Genomic DNA, 20,441 nt, shown 5'->3' with positions numbered 1-20,441 from the left:
ACACACACACACACACACACACACACACACACACACACACACACACACACACACACACACACACAAAATAAATAAATAAAAGGCCCTTGGGGCATCAAGGATAAAAGGGGCAGGGGACTCTAGTGATCTTTGCTCAAATATCTAAAACATATCCCCAGGTTTTCATTTGCTGTAAACTATCAAACGAGAACTGTGTTTTGCTAAAGGATATATTATATTTGCCAAAAAGCTTTTCAGCAGCTACACTGCAGAGGGATCTGTTTGGTTCAGATTTTGGATGACCAGCTGCTAATGTTGGCATTCTGCAAAGCTCTGACCTGAGTGACAGCAAGCACCAGCATGAGGCACATTATCGTACTCAACAAACAGACGCTCTGAATTATACTCTTTGTTTATTATGTATTGCACTCATTTCAGTGTGTGACACACAGACAGAGGAGGGGAGGATGTTTTATTCATTAGAAAAAGTTAAAGGCACACAGCGGTTCAGCTGCTGTTCTCTTTTCTTTCTAGAATTCTGCCAATTTCTTAGTCTTGTAAAACACTGACAGCCCAGGACGGCGACCCGGTAGCAAAGTTGTAGTTTCACACAGTCAAAGTGATTAAAATCTGAAAATAAAATAAAACAATTCAGCTAAGTTTATTGAACATATAATTTGCTAACAAAGTCTTGAAATACTGTTAGTTAATAACTTAACTTGTCATATTTTGTCTTAGAAACCAAACTACAGCACTAGGATTATGTTGGTATAAATGAGTTAAGTTCATTTAATTATTCAAATTTTCACATTCCTCCAAATGCAGGGTAGCAAAGAGGAGTAACACCCATGTTTCAGTCAGATTTATTGATTATTTCCAAGCCAATTAAAAGTTACAGGTCTTTTGTGCTTCTAACCTTTAGCTTTTCTAATCCAAAATTGCTCTAAAACCACTTCTGTTTGTTAAACCAGTTGTTGTGACTTCTTTACACTTATTTGTTAAGTATAATTTACATGATGATTATTATTAATTGAATTTAACATGATTGTACATAATGAAGTGAAACATATTTAAGTGTGAGGCACGATTTATTTGGATAGAGGAAGTCTGGTTCTGTCTTCTGTCACTGTCTTGCCTTCTGTTGATTTTGGTTGCTAGGTAATAACAGCTGTTGTCTTTATCAGTGTCCGTTTTCTCCTCAATAAAAACTAAACAGAAATGTTCAGTAAAAGACATCCGAGCTTCCGTCTTGATTGAAGAAGCTTTCACTCCGTAACACCAATATTTCCTCCTAACCATTTTCTGTCTGACATTTTTTTTAATAATCTTTGAATTTATTCTAAATGAGTACTTTGCCTTTGAGAGAAAAATGTAATTATTATAAACCTATATCAGACAATCATGCAATATCTTTTAAAGAATCTGTTATGCATTTAATTTCCTCAAGATCTCAGACAAACACAAGCAGAGGCAGAAAACTCCCCAGTTTTTCTCAATTTAATGTTCTTATTCAGTGTTACTTCTTAATTGCATGTGGCATTAGATAATAGATCTCAGTGCTGCTTCTGACACAGTTTACCACAATATTTTGTAATAAAGAACCTTGGTGTTATTTTTGATCAGGATATGTCATCCCAATATTAAGTAGGTTTCTAGGATTATCCAGATCAGGAGGGAAGCTGAAAAGCTAGCCAATGGCATTGTAACTTTAAGGCTGTAAAACTGTGATTCTGTACAATCAACAAGTCCAAAATCAGTTCTAGTGAAAATTAGAAAGAGAGATCATATTTCTCCTGTTTTAGCTTCTGTTCAATGGCCCGTTAGATCCCATCTAGATCTTAAAATTCTCTTTAGCCCTTAATAATGAAGTTCTGTGATACATCAGATAGCAGTTTGCCACCCAATTGGCAGATTCGACCCCCGCTCTACCCGCCTTTGTCACGTCTGTCATGGACAAAACAACTTCACCCATATTGCCTGCTGGTGGGGCTCAGAGGGCCTGGTGGCACAAGTGCATGGCAGTCTTGCTTCTGTCAGATCTCTGTCAGCCCCCCTTTGAAAAAGTGATTCTTAATCTCAATGGTGATAATAATTAAACAAACAAATAAATAAAATCTATCCATCATCATTCACCCTTATACCATTGGGGTTGTGAGGGGTGCTGGTGCCTATCTCCAGCTGTCAACGGGTAAGAGGTTATCCTGCACAGGTCACCAGTCCATCACAGGGCAAAACAGGACAAACATTCACACACACACACACACACACACACACACACACACACACACACACACCTAGGGAGAATTGGAGACCAATTAACCTCCAGAGAGACATTAACTATGATATTGACGGCCTGGCAAAGTGATTTCTGAGGCTCTAACAATATTTATATTTAAAGTTAAATAAAGCCACTAGTAAAATTAAACAATTCTTAAGTACTAGTTAACCTTGGACAGCCTCATTGTGAATAACTCCTGCACTAAAAACAGTCCTGCTGTGTATCTAGCAAACAGTGTTTGACAACACTTCTTTATTTGGCTACTGTCACACAAAGTGTGGGAGCTCACTGGTGGAAGACAAACAGCATACAGGTGGATTTACAGCTTCAAGGGATTCTTTATCTAGCACAAATGTTTGACTGCCCTTCAGCATGCTGATGTAACTTGGCCGTCTATTGCAGAGGTTCTACATTAATGCATATTTGTCCAATGCCATATGAGTTGTTTACTATTTTTAATGGTCTTACTTTTAGACACTCCAGAGCAAAACAATTGAGTCTAGAATTTATTATTTATATACTGTAATTATAATGTGTGTATAGAGTGTTGGGCTGTGGCGGAACAATTCGGCGTCATGCCAGGGGGCGGGGCTAATGCCTGGGCCCTTTATACCCAAAATAACAAAGGTCATGAAAACATAATTTTAAAAAGTACTAATAAAAGCCACTCATACTTGTCTTAAAAATACTCTAATCTGGCTGGTGATGTGTTTTACCCAGAATACACTTGGAGACAATATCGGCAATATTTAGCAACCATGAGTCAACAATGACTGGGACAGCCTACTATATAATCTAGTCTGCAGAGATTATCAACATGGCTAAAGGATTCTTGCTTAACTCTCAATACAACGAAAACAAAGTGTATTTGTTTTTCAATTAAGAAAACATCATTACAGTCCTTAAATATTCAGATCAATGGGNTAACTTTATTTATTGTTATTATTAAACTAAAATCTCCAGCATGGGGAAGTGGGCTGAGCTCGACTTTTCTCGACAAAGGTTTTACATCAAAAGTCAATTAGATTCCATCACCATCACATTTTGGCTAAATTTGGCATTTTGGATTTTACAAATTTTCTAAATTATAATGTTTTAAAATAGATTTTTAAGTGTTTAAATGGACTTGCACCAACACTATTAAGCGATTGTATACAGAGACTGCAGGACAGTAGCAGAGCTACCAGAGCGGCTTTAAATGGAAACTGTAAGGTCCCCTTTCGAAGAACCACCTTTGCTCAAAGTGAGAGGATCTGCAGTTTGGAACTCACTTCCTGTTCATTTAAAGTCTGTAACCAGTTTTAGTACATTCAAAAATCTAACAAAACTCTGGTTATGTCAAAAACAGAGCTGTACCCATTTTTGATGTTTTACATATCGCTGTTTGTATACATTATGTTGTGCTATTTTAAATGATTATCATTTCAATTTTTAGAGTTACTTTTTAAAAGCCCATCTAGGGACAAGTTCTGCGAATTAGCTGTTGCTATTGCACTATGATGCAAACATGGGACTGCTGTTTTATTCAGTTTGTATGTGTCTGTCCCTATCAAATAAACTTATTTAAATTTAAATTTAAATTTTACTGGCGACCCCATTTTATAATCTATATATGCCATACTCAACAGGAGAGGGCCCACCTTCTCCAGCTCTCATCAGACGTGATACAGACTTGAATCTTTTAAGTCATATTCTGCCTCCCATCCTGAGCCCCCCCTCCAGGCCCAGGCTGGGAGGCCGCTGCCCCCAACCCCCTACCGCCCCCCCTTTGGCTCTGCCCCTGGGGCTGTAACAATCCTTCAAATGATTACTTCTATTATTAAAATTTCTAGAGGCAAATCATCTGCCTCAAAATTTTGTTAAATTATACTTTTATATTTAGCGGCATGAGTTTTACCTTGGTGATTATTATTGATGCGCAACTCTCTCACTTCTGCCTATGAGTTGTTGAAGATTCATAAATACTAGTATCTTAACGTCCAATTTTCAAGTTTGGTCCAGGAGGATTTTATTGAGAAATGATAATGTCCGGGTTTTTATCATTTTTTCAGGGGACCAATAGACATCCTTAAAATGACTGGCATGATGCCTGGAATACGACAGGCTTCCTTCTCCTGGAGCTGCGTTTCAACCAGTGAAGCTTAAACACACCTCGTTTCAGAGCAAGTGAGGTGGGTGTATTTATACAAGTTGAGCAGATAGACGGAACACAGAGGGCTGCTGTAGCTGATGCTCAGTGCAGCTTTGCAGACAAACTGGACAATAATTTTTCTACCATCCCAGTCACAATAAATAGGTGATGAAGCGCACCATGGCACTACAAAGCTGGTAGATGTGTTTCTGTGTGTGATGAAGCTGCCACAGATCTCATCACTAACATGGATGCAAAGCTATAAATGGCTGTGCAAAGTGAGAGTTAATCTATGAACTTGACTGTTGATGAATACATAGACTAAAACTGGAGCATATACATTTTTTGGAAGTGTCTAATAAATTCAATATCATTTCAGAATTTTGTGTAATTTGTTTTCCAGGTCAACTTAAAAAGTGAACTCTTATTGTTACATGTTCATTTTCCAAGCTACAGAAAAGTAATTGTTGGTGTTGCACTGCACAAACATGAACATTTGGGTCAAAATTTATACCCACTAATGTTATGGCAGAATATACCAATATTTTCTTTACTCCATTAATCGTCAGAATAATCTGCACATTACTTGATTGCTAAGATATTTGTTTACAACAGCCATTGCAGAGTGACAGCTTAAACTAGATGTTTAGTATTTTTATGGCAAAGTTCCAGTGTGAACTTGGGCATCTCTGTGCTGCAATAGCAGTGGAGAATTATGCTGAGTGCAGGTGTGTTAATCAGGGGATTGGTAACAGCTGTAGAAGAGAATAAGCAAAAGTCTATGATAAAAACACAAAGGAAGCCAAAGGAAACTAACCTAGGGGGAAGTTGATGTAAGAGAAATAAATCAAAAAGTTGAAGGTATTAGAGGCAAGAGCCTTCTTATAGTGCTGCACAGACAGACACAAAGAGAGGAAGCTCTAAGTTGTTTTATTGAATTTACTCAGCTTGAGTGAATTCAGATCAGGAGTAGTTAATAATTGACACCTTTGTTCGTGAAAAGGACTGAAACACATGGTGAATGGATTAATGTGAAGCTACAAATTTTTATGGGATGCCTTGTTGATTCCCGGTAAGCCTACAGCAAATATTGATGTTGAGTTAATAGTGTACGGGCATTCTGCCAGAAGCCAGCCTGTTGTGTCATTTTACGTTCTTGCTGATGGCTTCTTTCTTTCGTCTTGGATTCCAGATAACATTTCTTGACTGCAAATTGTTGTTGAAATTATTCAAGAACTATTGACATAAAAATAACAGTAATGGGTAACACTTTATTTGAAGGGGGTTGAATGAGACTGACATGACACTGTCATAAAAACCTGTCATGAACATGAATAAGCCTTCATGAATATTTATGACTGTTGTCATAAAGTGTCATTCGGTAAATTATGACACTTTTAATACAAAGTTGACATTATTCAAAATGTCTTTATTATGACAACTTGACATTAACCAAGAAATCATTACTGATGTAAATTTTTTATAAAAGTATTACTGATTGCACTTTAAAAATTAGATAACTTTATGTTATTAAAGGTAAAGTTTAAACAGTAATGATTTCTTGGTTAATGTCAAGTTGTCATAACAAAGACATTTTGAATAATGTCAACTTTGTATTAAAAGTGTCATAATTTACCGAATGACACTTTATGACAACAGTCATAAATATTCATGAAGGCTTATTTATGTTCATGACAGGTGTTATGTCATGTTTATGACAGTGTCATGTCAGTCTTATTCACCCCCCTTCAAATAAAGTGTTACCCAGTAATGTTTGGAATGGGAAAATAAAGACCACAAACTGTACATATATTTTGATCGGCAAAGTAGAACTGGTCTACAAACCAGCTTAAGGATCTCTAGATGTTAAAAACAGAGGTCAGATGCCCAGAAAAGTACAACAGCAGATGCAGAATCCATTTTTTTAGTTATAACAAAAACAGTTCTGTCTCTGTCCCCAGAGCTTTTGTTGCTTCATCGTACCTGAAGCAAATCTGTCATCTATTCAAATGACATAAGTAACAATATTACCATGTTTAATCTTCAATTTACAAGCCCAAAGCCAGCACAGCTGAAATTCTATTATTCTAAAAGGTACATCTTGACTTTTGTTTTATATACAATGTGAACATTATTATTATTTCTTTTCATTAGTCAACACTCAGCAGTGTGGCACTTCAAATTGCTATGTGCAATTTACCTCCTATTAGAAAAATAAGAGCATGTGTTTTTATTCAATATTTATCCCAATGAATTTGTGTTTTTATTTTGTGGACCCTTTTTGCTGGGCTCATTTTCTTGGCTCAATATTGAACGCAAGACAAAGCTCAGAACCCAGTGTGGTTGTTTGTCGAAACTGCATAGACATTAAAGAAGAGATGGTAAAAGCAGAGAAGTGGAAGATGATCTGTGACCCTGCTGGCCTCAGTCCAGCTCCTGACTACAAGTGAGGGAATCAGACTGTTTACCCACAGAAATCTGCCCAGTTAACCACAGTTCCAAGGGACACATTACTGTATTCATACTTCATATAATTGATAATAATTTCACATGATGCGTCTTATTGTCCAAATAAGCAACACAGAAATAACTTAACGACTTCCTCATGATAAAACCTTGATGAAAGGTTTTATATTCATTGTAAATGACTACAACAACTTGTTTTAATCAACTAGAGTAGATTGTAATGGAAAAAAATACTTTTAACAAGAGCCTGGATGAGAAGAAATAAGAAATTTATTAAAACCTTGCAAGGTGAGAACAGAAATACAAAGTCAAAGGAGTCTGTCAGTCTGCTCTGACTAACAGTGAATTATGGCTTCTTTTTATAGGTTCTGGTCAGAGAAGAGAGAGTTGATTGGACTACAAGTGTGAATCCTTGATTGTTTTGTACTAAGGATTCTGTGGAGCCCAACACAGATGGTCTTGTCATTTGTCTATTGTTAAGGAGACGGGATTTTTCTTTGATGCTAAAGAGGGCAGATGAGTTCTAGGTTGGGGAAGTAACACTTCGTCTCCAGGACTAAGGACCTCTTCCCTTCTGTTATATGAGACTGTGGAGGTCTACTTTAGAACAGGTTGACCAATCGTATAAGACTATGCAAATGACCTAAAATAGATGAGGGGTGAGGAGCACATTATATTATTTTCCATTACAAAATGTATTTTGTTTCATTTCTGCCAAAGCTTCCCCAGTAATTTTATAAGATTTATGTAGGCTACCTTACACAATGTCCATTTTTCAACATAACTGACCTATCACCTCAGTAGTTGCACATTGCCCCCTACTTTCAAAAACACATTATTGTTAATGACACTAAAGTTAGAGGAACTTATAATATTCAAAACAAAATAGAAATGAATACTCTGTTTAGATAGCGGAGGAAAACTGAGCAGGTGCAGTCCCTTCAGCAGCCAGATCTACTCTGGATTGATCATTTTAAACAGCATTGGGTTGGACCTTTGTGTCCAGTCTCAATGATGGGCCCTTAGTCCATGTGAACACAGATATGTTTTCAGACTGGTCACAATATTACTTTTCAATAATGTCACTAAATAACCTCTCGTAAGCCATTCTTCCCTTTTGCTTCAAAAAGAAACCTGCACTTTGAGCCGGCTCAAGAGGCTCTTTACCAAGACTTAAGAAAAACATCAACATTCTTCAAGATCTCTGTAATCACTAATAGTCCTCAGGAGAATAATGCAGGCTTTAGTCACTGGTGGTAAGAGGTGGTTAGTCTCTGTGGGGCCGCGAAACAAATACTGGTGAGAAGGAAAGCACAGAACTAGAAGTGAAAAATGATTCTTAAAAGAGCCCCAATTTAAAGGATGACAGTTATTTGAGCAGTGGTCTTCCACCTTTTTCCCCCATGTGCAAAGTCATTCAAGATGTGTATGAAGAATAAAGCTAAGGCCAAAATAATGTGACAATAATTGCTACAATATATTATTTTAACCTTTTATTACATTTTTGTATTTCCTATAATTTTTTTGGTCAAAGCAGAATTCTTAAAAAAATTGATTCACTTTGATCTACTTACTGTATGACTCTGGAGGGAATTAGTGCGTTGCTTTTTTTTTTTTTTCAATTGGAAATTAAGTTTCCCTCATGCCAATAACAGGCAGTACGTGACCTGTACTGTGCAGGTACTGTGGACCCTCGACCTATTTGTGGATTTTTCTGTGGAACCTCACTCCAAGCCATCTGCAGAAAATTCAACTTTCACAGGTGTTTTCATTGACCATATCTAAAATATTAATATTATTTTTAAAAATGCAGCTGAGAAACTGAAATACACAGGTGTAATTCCACTTGACACACTATGAGCTGGCGTGTGCATAGGCCTGTCACGATAACAAATTTTGCTGAGCGATTAATTGTCTCAAAAATTATTGCAATAAATGATAATATTGCTTGAAGACCATTTTAAACTGATGTAATGGTAATAACAAAAATACAAGTGATATCCTGCAAAAATAGATACACTTTATTTTCAAAAGAACACTAAACACTGGAACTGGTAAACTAAATAAAATAACCAAAAACAAAACTAAAATTGATTCTCAGTCCCCATTAACAAAAAAAAAATGCACTTGAATAAAAACTAAACAACTTAAAATCAAAGTGGAAGTAAAGGGTTACTTCCACTCTATAAGTATACAGATTATCAAATCTGTATACTATATTTCCCTTCAATAATCACTAGATTTAGATAGAGAAGATGGGCATATCAACCACCTGATGCAATAGTTCACTCCTCCCTTAAGCCCAGTCCACACTACACAGTTTTTTTGCCCCGATTTTGCCCCTTACGGCAATCTAAGAACATCCAACATTCTAAGATTGTCGCTTGTGATAATCGTAACTGATCATCATGTAGTGTGTGTTCCAACTCCGATGTAAATTAGGCATATTCAGCATGCTGGCTTGTCTTGGCCAGTTTATCGAAGTGTGTGGGGTTTTCGCCGACTGGGAGCAACAACGCAGCCTGTTGAATGTGACAGTAGCCAATCAGAAAGCGCGGATTCTGATGATTCCATGCTTTCTGAGAATCAATTTTAGTCATGCTTTCTGAGGGGAATCCTCAGAAAGCACGGATTCCCCTCCATCTCTGTGCTTTCTAAGGGGAAACACGGAGGGGAATCCCAAACAACTTACACGGCGCAAAGAGAGTGCAGTGGACATCGGAGATGATATGTGGAAAAAAATATTAATGTTTATTCGTGCAAAGAATATCCACAGAAATGACAAGAGGAGGAGTTGGAGCGAAACTGGTACTGCAGTTGATAAACCTGGCAACTTTTCACCTGTTCATCGTTAACGTGACATAAATAGGTTAACAATTAGGTTATTCATTCTGTCAGGACTTTACGCTGACACTAGCCACATGCATTGCACGTAGATTGTAGTAAAACATTGATTAATGCCTGGTTTTAAAATTAATTAACTGGACTTGTAGCCATTATTTTGTGCCCATTGTTCTCCATGTAATTTTAAACATTAAAGTGGTAAATAATAATTAACCAATGAAGCTTAGACACACAAATGGTAAAGACAAAAAACAGAATAACTCACCTCCATATCCTAGTGCAGCAAATGAAGCCTCATCCTCTGGTCTTTTATCCAACGCCTTTTCTTTTTATTACATCTTTTATCGCTTAAAATAAGCTCACAAACTATAACTATTGCTTCTACGGCATCAGCCGTGTTTGTTTAGGTAAGGTAATTTTATTTATATAGCACATTTTCAGCAACAAGGCAATTCAAAGTGTTTTACATGAATTAAAAGGAAATACAAACAAAATAACAAACCAAAGGAATGAAAGAAGAAAAACAAGAAAGAGGTAAGGACACATTAGGGCAAATGGCAACATTCAGACAAAACAAAGGGCAAAACAAAGACATGAGTGAAGGCAGTGACGTCAAAGGGTCATGAAACCACGTTACTCAGCCTCCCGGCAAAGTCCGATAGAGGTGTTATCGAGGAATGATGTCCTTGGGAGCGCTCAGTTCCACAGCTCCATGGATACAGGAGGGGGTGAGGTGAGAAGGAGCGTTATCTTTACATATCTTCAAGGAGATCAGAAATATGCAGCCCTTCCAAGGCAACACGGGAAAAGCCAATTCAGATACAGAATGTCTTATGTTGGAAAGAATATAAATTTCAATCTTCCCTAAAGTCTCTCCGATACATCTCAGTTCCCAATTATCCAAATTAGTTTGGTCGTTCCACTGAGCCGAAACTAGAAACTTCTCCAAGATCGATTCCATCCGGTTAGTGAGTTTTAGAGTCCCCGTCTCTGTCCACACCAACAGTCTGAGTGTTCGCTAGTTCGGCCAAGTCTGTCACAAATTTGTCGATAATCCAGGAATCCACAAGCTCCAAACAGCAGAAATCCTGTTATCATGAATAAATCCAGTGTGGCTTCTGGGTGGAATGAGTGAGGAGTAGACGCACGCTTGGACTTTTGCTTTTTTTGTTTTTTTTCTTTTTTGTTGGCCCCTCTTCTTTTTTGTGATTATGGTTTTTTTTTTTGTTGTTGTTAATATTTCTTTCAAACTTATTTCGTCATGTCCAAGGCCAAAGGAAAATCCTCTGAACGAGAAAGAGATGCGCCGCCGGCTACTGCTAGTATAACAATCGTGGACATTAGTTCGCTCCTTAGCAGTCATAAAGAGGCCCTGTCTGCGGAGTTCAAGTTGTCTTTGAGTCTCTGAACTCCACACTGGACAGCATCAACTCTACTATGACAGATCACGGTCAGCGTATTTGCTCTTTGGAAGATAATGCAACTGCTTCTGACGCACGCTTGCTGCAGGTGGAGAAGGTGTGTGCTAATCTTCAAAAAGAAAATGAGACGCTGAGAGCTAAAGTGGTGGATCTGGAGGGGCGCAGCAGGCGCCAAATCATTCGCATTGTCGGGTTACCAGAAGATATAGAAGGTCCCCGGTCATCCTCATTTTTCTCAAAGCTTTTGACTTAAGTCTTCAGTAAAGATACGCTCCCTTCTCCTGAGAAGGGAGAATACAGTGGTGCCATGACTGAACTGTACAAGCGGGGATACAAGCCGACGTTGCTATTTCCTGCGAAGTTGCGCATCACACTCCCGAACGGAGATAAGAAGTGGCTCCCGTCGGCCGTGGATGCTGCTAAATTCGTCCAATCCTCCTGACCCATTTGGGTCAGGATTAAAAAAAAAAAAAAAGAAAAAAAAAAAAAGAAAATCTGCGTAACATTCTTTGTTCCCTTGGAAATCTAAAATTGGTTTCTTTTCTTTTTTCAATTGCGTTTAATTATTTCCCTAATTCAGTTCGGCATGTTCGGCCCATTTGTTAGTGAATAATACTGTATTTACATTACATATACACAGCTTGATCACTCTAAGTTATAAGGAGTGGGGTTCTAATCTATCTGTTTTTCCATGATGCAGTTGCAAGGAGTTGGGATTTAGGAAAAAGAAAGTATTAAAATATGCTGATAGGTTTATCAGAGTTCTGGTGCCTGCCTTTTGCGACACCATTTTTTTCCCCCCCATTTTTATTTTCATTGTTGTCTTTTCTTCCCTCTTTTTGTATGTGTGTTTTGCGGGTCTTCCTTATCTGCATGTATTAGTGAGCTTTGAACTGTAGCACATATGTAATGAGTAGCACCGTCATTTTCATATCTATCACACCTAGGGTATTATGCCAAGTACTGACACCCCATTGGCACCAGGGGATTCGTTAAGATTTGTTAGTTGGAATGTTAAAGGGTTGAACTCTCCTATCAAGCGTAAAAAAGTATTTAATCATCTAAAACACTTAAACACAAGAATTGCTTTCTTACAGGAAACACATTTAAAACTGTCAGACCAGCTCAGGCTTCGGTGGTTTGGCCAGGTGCATCATTCATCATTTAATAGCAAGGCATGTGGGGTTGCTATTTTAATACATAAATCTGTTCCCCTCTCTGTGACCAAAGTCATATCCGACCCTAACGGCCATTATATTATTGTCCTGGGAAGAATTAGCAGTAGCAATTTGGCATTAGTAAACATATATGGTCCAAATTGGGATGATGAGGACTTTTTCAAAAACATTTTCTTCTCACTTCCTGATCTGAATAATAGCCAGCTCATTCTTGGGGGTGACTTTAACTGCTGCCTTGACCCTTTGTTTGACCGTTCCTCAAGCAAGTCATATTCAGTCTCTAAGTCTTCCATATTGCTGCATTTATGCAACAATATGCAGTCTCAGACGTTTGGCATTATTTCATCCCTAACACCAGAAAACTTTCCTTTTTCTCCCCAGTGCATTCTACTTTCTCTAGAATTGACTTCTTTCTTCTGGATAACAAACTGCTCTCCTCAGTTAGGTCATGTTGCTATAATCCCATCGTAATCTCAGACCATTCTCCTGTCATCTTGGATCTCTCTCTCCCGGGCAGAACTGCTTCACGGCCACCGTAGCGTTTTAATTCAGCTTTACTTAATGATCCTGTTTTTGTCAAAACTATGAATGACCATTTAGACCTGTTTGTCTCCTCTAATGTTACTCCAGAGGTATCTGCAGCAACAGTTTGGGAGACATGTAAGGCATATTTACGGGGGGAGATAATAGCTTACTCAGCATATCTTAGAAAAACAACCACACAAAAAAGTCTTATCCTATCTAGTGCTATATCTGACCTGCAAACAAAATGTGCAGAGTCCCCTGCTCCAGACCTTATAAAAAGTTTGTTGATAAAAAAGGCTGAATTTGACACTCTAGCCTCTGACGCAGCTGCGGCACTATTATCAAAAAGCAGTTATAGTTATTATGAGTTTGGTGACAAGCCCAGCAAAATTCTTGCTCATCAGATTCGGCAGAGAGCTTCAAACCAGCACATCATTGAAATTAACATCTCCAATGGGACTTCTATTAATCCACAAACTATCAACAATCAGTTCAGAGACTTCTATTCCACTTTATACACTTCAGAGTGTTCACCCGAACGAGCTCATTATGAATGTTTCTTTGATAGTTTTACTATCCCTACAATTGATCCAGAAACAGCCTCTGACTTAGACAAACCCTTTACGCTCGCTGAGGTCAAGAGTGCTATATTATCATTGCAGAGTGGAAAATGCCCTGGACCTGATGGCTTTCCATCAGAATTCTATAAGGTCTTTTCAGACAAACTATCTCCCCTTCTGCTTAACGTGCTTAAAGAAGCATATGACTTTGGTGTTCTCCCTCTCACAATGTGAGAAGCTACTATCTCCCTTATCCTAAAGAAAGCTAAGATAAAGATCCACGAGTCTGCAACAACTACCGGCCAATTTCATTGCTCTGTACAGATGTCAAGATGTTGGCAAAATGTCTGGAGTTAATCATGACCAAAATCATCAACCGTGACAGACAGGGTTCATTAAAAACAGACACTCCTTTCATAATATTAGGCAGTTGCTAAATATAATATATTCACCTACATCAGCTGATACCCCAGAAGTGATTATCTCAATGGATGCCGAAAAAGCTTTTGATCGAGTAGAGTAGACCTATTTGTTTTACACCTTACGACGTTTTGGTTTTGGCTGTTCCTTTATTTCCTGGACTATTATATACTTCTTCATTAGCCAGAGTTCGCACAAACAATGACCACTCAGAATATTTTCACCTAGATCGTGGAACCCGTCAGGGCTGTCCACTCTCCCCTCTTTTGTTTGCAATTGCTATAGAGCTTTTAGCTGCAGCCCTTAGATCCAGTCCCATGCACGGCATCACAAGAGGTGGTCTGAACCATAAAGTATCTTTATATGCTGATGACCTGTTACTCTTTCTCTCAGACCCAGAGACCTGCATGCCTCTGGTATTAGACCTGCTTGAAAAGTTTGGACAAATATCTTGATATAAACTGAACTTTAATAAAAGTGAATTATTTCCAATTAATGATGCAGCTACGGCCTATACACTCACTAGTTTACCATTCAAGATCTCTCTGCAAGCATTTAAGTACCTGGGAATCCATGTAACTAAGAATCACTCACAACTTTTTAAAGTTAATTCTACTCTCTTACTTGACCAGCTGACTGAGGACTTACAGCACTGGTCCATGCTGCCACTTTCTTTAGCAGGCAGGATCAGCTGTGTCAAGATGAATGTTTTGCCAAAATTCTTCAGTGTTTACCAGTATTTTTCCCAAAAATATTTTTTAGGACACTCGATGTTTCAGTTTTTCAGTTCATATGGAACAGAAAACCTCCTAGTATACGAAAGAGTATCCTACAAAAAAGTAAGGAAATGGGAGGGCTTGCCACACCAAATTTCTTATGGTATTATTGGTCTGTTAATATTCGTACAATGTTATTTTGGTGCAATGCGAACTGTGAGACTCCCAAATGGTTACCGATAGAAGAGGCCTCATGTAGCTCTGCTTCCTTGTACTCTCTTTTATGCCTTCCCCCTGCAACATCTCCTATAACTTACACTAACAATACAATTGTTAAGAACTGCCTTAGAATATGGGCTCAGATTATGCAACATTTTGGGATCCAGAGAATACCTCTTTTATCGCCACTAAACTCTAATCCCCTATTTCCACCTTCACTCATTAATAAAACTTTTTCAGTGTGGAAAAGCCATGGGCTTTTTTCTGTGAAAGATCTATACTTAGATGGTACTTTTGCCTCAAATTTTAACTTACCAGCTGTCCACTTTTTTAGATTTCTACAAGTTAGAGACTTTATTCGTCATCGTTTCCCAGGTTTTCCAATAATTCCTGCCCCCAATATGGTTGATCAACTGCTAGAAATTAGTTCCACTCCAAAGGGTACAATATCAAAATATCCAACCTCTTAATGTCCAATTTGGCTCCTGGGCTTGATCATCTTCAAGCTACTTGGTCTGATGATCTTAACACAGAGATCGATAATGAAATGTGGCAAACTATTCTGGAACGCATTCACACCTCATCAATTTGTCCCCGACATAGAATTATTCAGTGTAAAGTCGTCCATAGAGTACACTGGTCCAAAAGCAAACTGGCTCGAATCTTTCCAGATGTGGATTCAAGCTGTGTGAAGACTGGTTTGGGCCCAGCCACTCTCGGTCATATGCTTTCGACCTGTTCCTCTCTATTTCAATTTTGGAAATCTGTTTTTGACTCACTTTCTGTAATCACCTCGACCACAGTACAGCCTGCTCCACTCACTGCTTTATTTGGGGTTCTTCCCAAAAACCAGTTACTGCCACCCCATCATGCTGACCTTGTGGCCTTCCTCACGCTACTGGCTAGATGTATCATACTGATGCATTGGAAGAATCCTCTCCCACCCTCACATTCTCATTGGATAAAAGATGCCCTTTCGTTCATAAAACTTTTAAAAATTTAGCATACTGTCAAAGGCTCTGAAATCACATTTTCAAGAATCTGGTCACCATTTCTGGACCATATTGGGTCTTTGACACTTGACGTGACCCAATGAGTGGTGCTCCCCTTACTTCCCAGTTGTAATGGCATACACCCTTTATCTAAGTCTTATAACAATTTTAGTAGCACAGAATACATTAAGTCCTTTAAGTGCCCCTTTTTAGTTGTTTTCTGTTTAATTTATATTTTATTTTATTTTCGTTACCTCTGTTTGTTTATTTTTTAGTTATCTACTTTTTATCCATGTACTTATGGAAATAATTGCTGGATTTTTGTTTGCATGTGTCTTGTTTTATTTTTGGTTCTTGTTTTGTCATTTATTAGTCTGTGTTTATTCTCCAAAGTACTGTCTCAAGTATGACTTGAATGTCTATGTATGGTGCTCATTGTTTTGTTAAAAATCAGAAATAAATTAAAAAAAAGAAATCCAGGGCGTATCCGCCAGGTGTGTCCCCGCAGGACAAGAGGGCTCTCCTGTCACCAGACTTCTCGTCGAAAATTTGATCAATTGCATTGAGAGATCAGTTGACCAGATCCATAATTTGTAGATTTGAATGATGTGCAAAGAGAGGCTCCAAAAATATAGAAAAAGACAGGACAAAAACAGAGCAAGCAGGGCAGGGAAGGGCAGGGAGGGAGCAGAGGAAAAAAGTGTCCGCCTTCATCGAGAGCAAGAGAGAAAAGTTTACATCAATTCACGTATGATGTAGTGGGCTTTCATGGGATTTTCTGTCTGAAATCTGTCCGATGATCAGCGACAATTCTAAAATCGTGTAGTGTGAACTGGGCATTACACTAAATAAATAAGGAAGTGAGGGTCAGTGGAGAGCACCGGAGTTGAGCCTTTTTTCATCCAGTGTCGTCAATAGAAAGAGAAAAAGTCTGGAAGAAACGATAAATCCAATAAATTAAAATGAGCTCGATAACTTTCATTTATCGTGCAATTAATTGGTTTATTGTTTATTGCGACAGGCCTACAGAGGGGCCATTAATTTTCCTTGCTGCTGATTGAGTGCATGCCCAAGTATTCCTGTGACAGTTTTCACTGTCTGTATTAATGCATTTTAATAAGTTTTTTAGAGGGGGATCTCCCAAAAGGTGGTCAGTGTATCCAGACAGCTGTAAAACTGTACTTGAAAATTATATCATACAATTTTGCAATTATTAGCAGTTTTAGTGGTGGTGCATTTGATTGTGAGTTGAAATTATGTCAACTAGGACATAATTTCCTAGTTGAAATTATGTCTTTAAGAATAGATTAGCTTTGACCAGATTTTCTGATTTTTTGATAAAGTTGATCTACTGAAAAAACAAAAAGGAGTGTATGTGTTTATGAGGCTGAGAATGTGCGATACTGTCTGTGTCTGTTTCTCTGTCTGGTTGGGTAGTGGGTTGCCCCCTCTCTTTTCTGGCTCTGATGGGATAAAAAGTTTAAAATGAGTTTGTAAAGTAAGTAAACCCTTTTTAGCTCTTGTAAATGGCTAAACAGAAGCAGAGTGAATGTGCCTTGCATAAAAAAAGAAATACCTGATGTATCAAAACTGAGTACTGTCTGACAGTTCTTTGAAATATTCTGTTTCACTGTGATGACATTTGTGACAATTTCTTCCATATTTGTATGTTTGATTGATTTAAATAAAGAGATTTTTGTGGATAGAAATTCATGCATTCCAGATTTTGGTATTTTCATGATAAAGATGTCAGAGACAGTGGTGGAGAAAGTACTCAAAAATGTACTTAAGTAAAAGTAAAACTACCACATTAACATTTGTACTTAAATAAAAGTAAAAAAGTACTGGTTTTTAAAAATACTTAAGTATTAAAAGTAAAAGTACTTTCTGAATGCATTACCTAATTGCTAATACAATATCATTAAGTGAACCGATTGTATTTAATTGTAATACATTAGAAATGTACCATTTTAATGAACAATGCCACAGATAAAGCATGTTTGTATTATGTTTACTCTGTAACATAGTTTAGACTTAGATATTTGATTCTATGCATCATATTTTCAGGGATGGAAACATCTTGTCTTCTGTCCTAACATAGCATGAACTTCACTTTTTTTGCCACTAGTGGCAGAAATCCAACAGAAAGGGGATGGAAAGAAGGTGTGGGGGGGAGGACATGCAACCGAGGAGCCACGTAGCAGAGTTGTAGTCAAGACCACCTACCCAAGACCAAGTCAAGACCACCACCCCGCGCTACGTGACACGAAAAAATTAAGTTTTACCTTCAAAATTGCTTCTCAAATTGATCTGAAAGATCCAGATTCCCATAAAACACCTAGATATTAAATACTTAGAGCTGAAATAAATTTAATCAGTAAAGATCCGTCCAGAAGAATCGGATCGTTCCTGAATGTCATATCAATGCAGACTTTGGTCACAGCGTTGTCCCATATATGGACACCTCAGTCAACACCTCCACACAATGCATGAGTGACAACTTTTTTTCATCGCAGATGCAACATGTGTGTCTCAGTACAGCTAGCTTTGCTAGCATCACGTCCACAGATCTTACCTTTCTTTAAGCTTTCCTTCCAAGTTAAGCTAAAAGTTGGACGAAGTCCCCACCATCTGTGAAGCGCTGCTGATTTTACATGTCACAGACACGTAAATCACGTTATTGCTTGGATTTTACGGCGCCACCTTAAGTCCCTGAACTTCACATTTTAACAGACAAAAAGCGCAACGGGACTTGGATGTAACCAGAAACGGGACAGTTTTGTAGAAATGTAGTGAAGTAGGAAGTACAGATACTTACTGTAAAATGTAGTGGAGTAAAAGTAGAAAGTATCCATTATTAAATCTACCTAAGTACAGATACACGAAAATTGTACTTAAGTACAGTAACAAAGTACTTGTACTTCGTTACTTCCCACCACTGATCAGAGACAAATACCTAAACATTTACTCTCCTCACATGAAACAACGCACTGCAGGAATTAAATTTTATTCTTTATTTATTTATAATGAAGGAGAAGCTAAGTATTGTACTGTGACAGACTTCTTCTGGTCAGACCCAACAAAAAGGAGTAGAAAACACCCACCAACACTTTCAACCATGTCTAATTTGACAGCCTAACTTCCACACACACACACACACACATGCTCACACGCCCATACTCACACACACACTCACCCACATACCCACCCACACACACACACACACAAGCTTGCTCTAATAGAGTTAGAATTCAGAGTCCAACACCAATAAAACATTTTTAACACGAACAGCAAGATATGTGATAAGCCTGCTGCCAGACTTTGTCTGCCCTGGTGAAAAATTAATGTACTAAGTATGTTAAATTTTAACATACTTGAGCATACTTTTAGTAGGACTAATCATGAGTATATTTCAAGTATACTTAGAATTAGTATACTTAAAGTGTGACTTTTTTGACATACTAATTTTGTGCTTAGTGTACTGAAGTAGTATTTAAGCACTATTTAAAGTGTACTAAGCATACTTCAACGTACTTTTTTGGACAAACTTAAGTAGTACTTGGTGTACTTTAAGTGTACTGTTTTTACTGTACTAAAACTTACTTGATTAGTATATTTTGAGTGTACCATTTTAGTGATTGACTTAGAATGTATATTAAGTATATTATAAATCAGTGATTCTTGAGAAGAGGGACAAAATGGGTTTCAGTTTTCTCCCCTCAAAATTTTAATTATTCCTCAAGCTTATGTATTCAAATATGATAAATAATGTTTTGGAAATGTAAAGATGCTAAGGTACAGGCTCCCAGTTGCAACCTTTTGTTTTTTGAAAATTAGATTTTTAATGGACCTGACCCAGAACTTTGTCAACACCATCTGACAAAAAATAAATATAAAAATATTTTTTAATGACCCTATTAGTGATATTTTTACTCAGTTTCACAGACAAATGCTTCTGAAGTGTGATGGACCGAGTTAAAAACAGAAGGAGTCACAGGATATTAATTAGAAAAATAGGGTTTTTTATTTTAACCCAAAGATTATAAATGACAAGATAAACTGAGCTCATAAAAGAGGTCAAAGAAACAAAACTGAACTCAGGCAAAAAGTGTAAACAAACTGGCTGCACAAACAAACATAACTGACCTCCAAAGAAATGACACACAGGGTTTTATATACTGGCTGATCAGACCAATTAAGACACAATAGGGATAACTAAACAGAATACAATTACAAATAACACAACAACTAACAGTACAGCTAAGTTTGGCTAAACTAAAACCCAAAAAATTAAAATCAAAAATATTAAAGTTTAAATACTACTATTTACTTAAATACAAAACTTATCTAAATAAAGAAACTACAAATTTCCCCTGCCAGCAGGAACTAGTGGTGCAGTCCAATCAGCATTTAAGCCTGCTGAGCCCTGGCATCCATCTTTTGTCTGGCCACTCCAAGGCAGGTAAGTACCGACTTCTGTCTTCAGAGTGTTGCCATGGATTTGGCCATCACATGAAGAAACAAAAGAGGTACTTAAAACAAAAAAACAACAAAAAGTCCATCTGACGGAGTTGACACAGAGCTGAAGGTGGTGACAAACTAGTGAGTAAAATTAAATACTTGATACATGTGAAGTAATGCAATTTATGTAAAATCCATTCACATGAATTGACTACACATTTAAGTGAAATTTGTCAACACTATCACTGAAT

The 20,441-nt window shown here is 37.6% G+C and overlaps 2 long non-coding RNA genes across 2 annotated transcripts in view; one reads left to right on the top strand and one right to left on the bottom strand.

Annotated features, from left to right (window-relative positions):
• The window catches only part of LOC107834358 (uncharacterized), a 15,636-nt gene extending 2,057 nt beyond the window's left edge, over window positions 1-13,579 (bottom strand). The window contains exons 1-2 of the long non-coding RNA XR_001660152.1: window positions 13,569-13,579; window positions 7,989-7,993 (exon numbers count right to left, since the gene is read on the bottom strand). This is a non-coding gene — a long non-coding RNA (uncharacterized LOC107834358). The remainder of the gene's footprint in view (window positions 1-7,988; window positions 7,994-13,568) is intronic.
• Window positions 1,542-20,203, top strand: LOC107834359 (uncharacterized). The gene is made up of 3 exons (XR_001660153.1): window positions 1,542-1,552; window positions 17,485-17,487; window positions 19,691-20,203. It is a non-coding gene; the product is annotated as an uncharacterized LOC107834359 (long non-coding RNA).
• The last annotated feature ends 238 nt before the right edge of the window (window positions 20,204-20,441 follow it).

The sequence above is a fragment of the Poecilia formosa genome, unplaced genomic scaffold, assembly GCF_000485575.1.
Source record: "Poecilia formosa unplaced genomic scaffold, Poecilia_formosa-5.1.2 Scaffold595, whole genome shotgun sequence".
Lineage (NCBI taxonomy): Eukaryota > Metazoa > Chordata > Actinopteri > Cyprinodontiformes > Poeciliidae > Poecilia > Poecilia formosa.
Note: the sequence above shows the minus strand (reverse complement) of the source record. Positions and strands in the feature narration are given on the sequence as shown.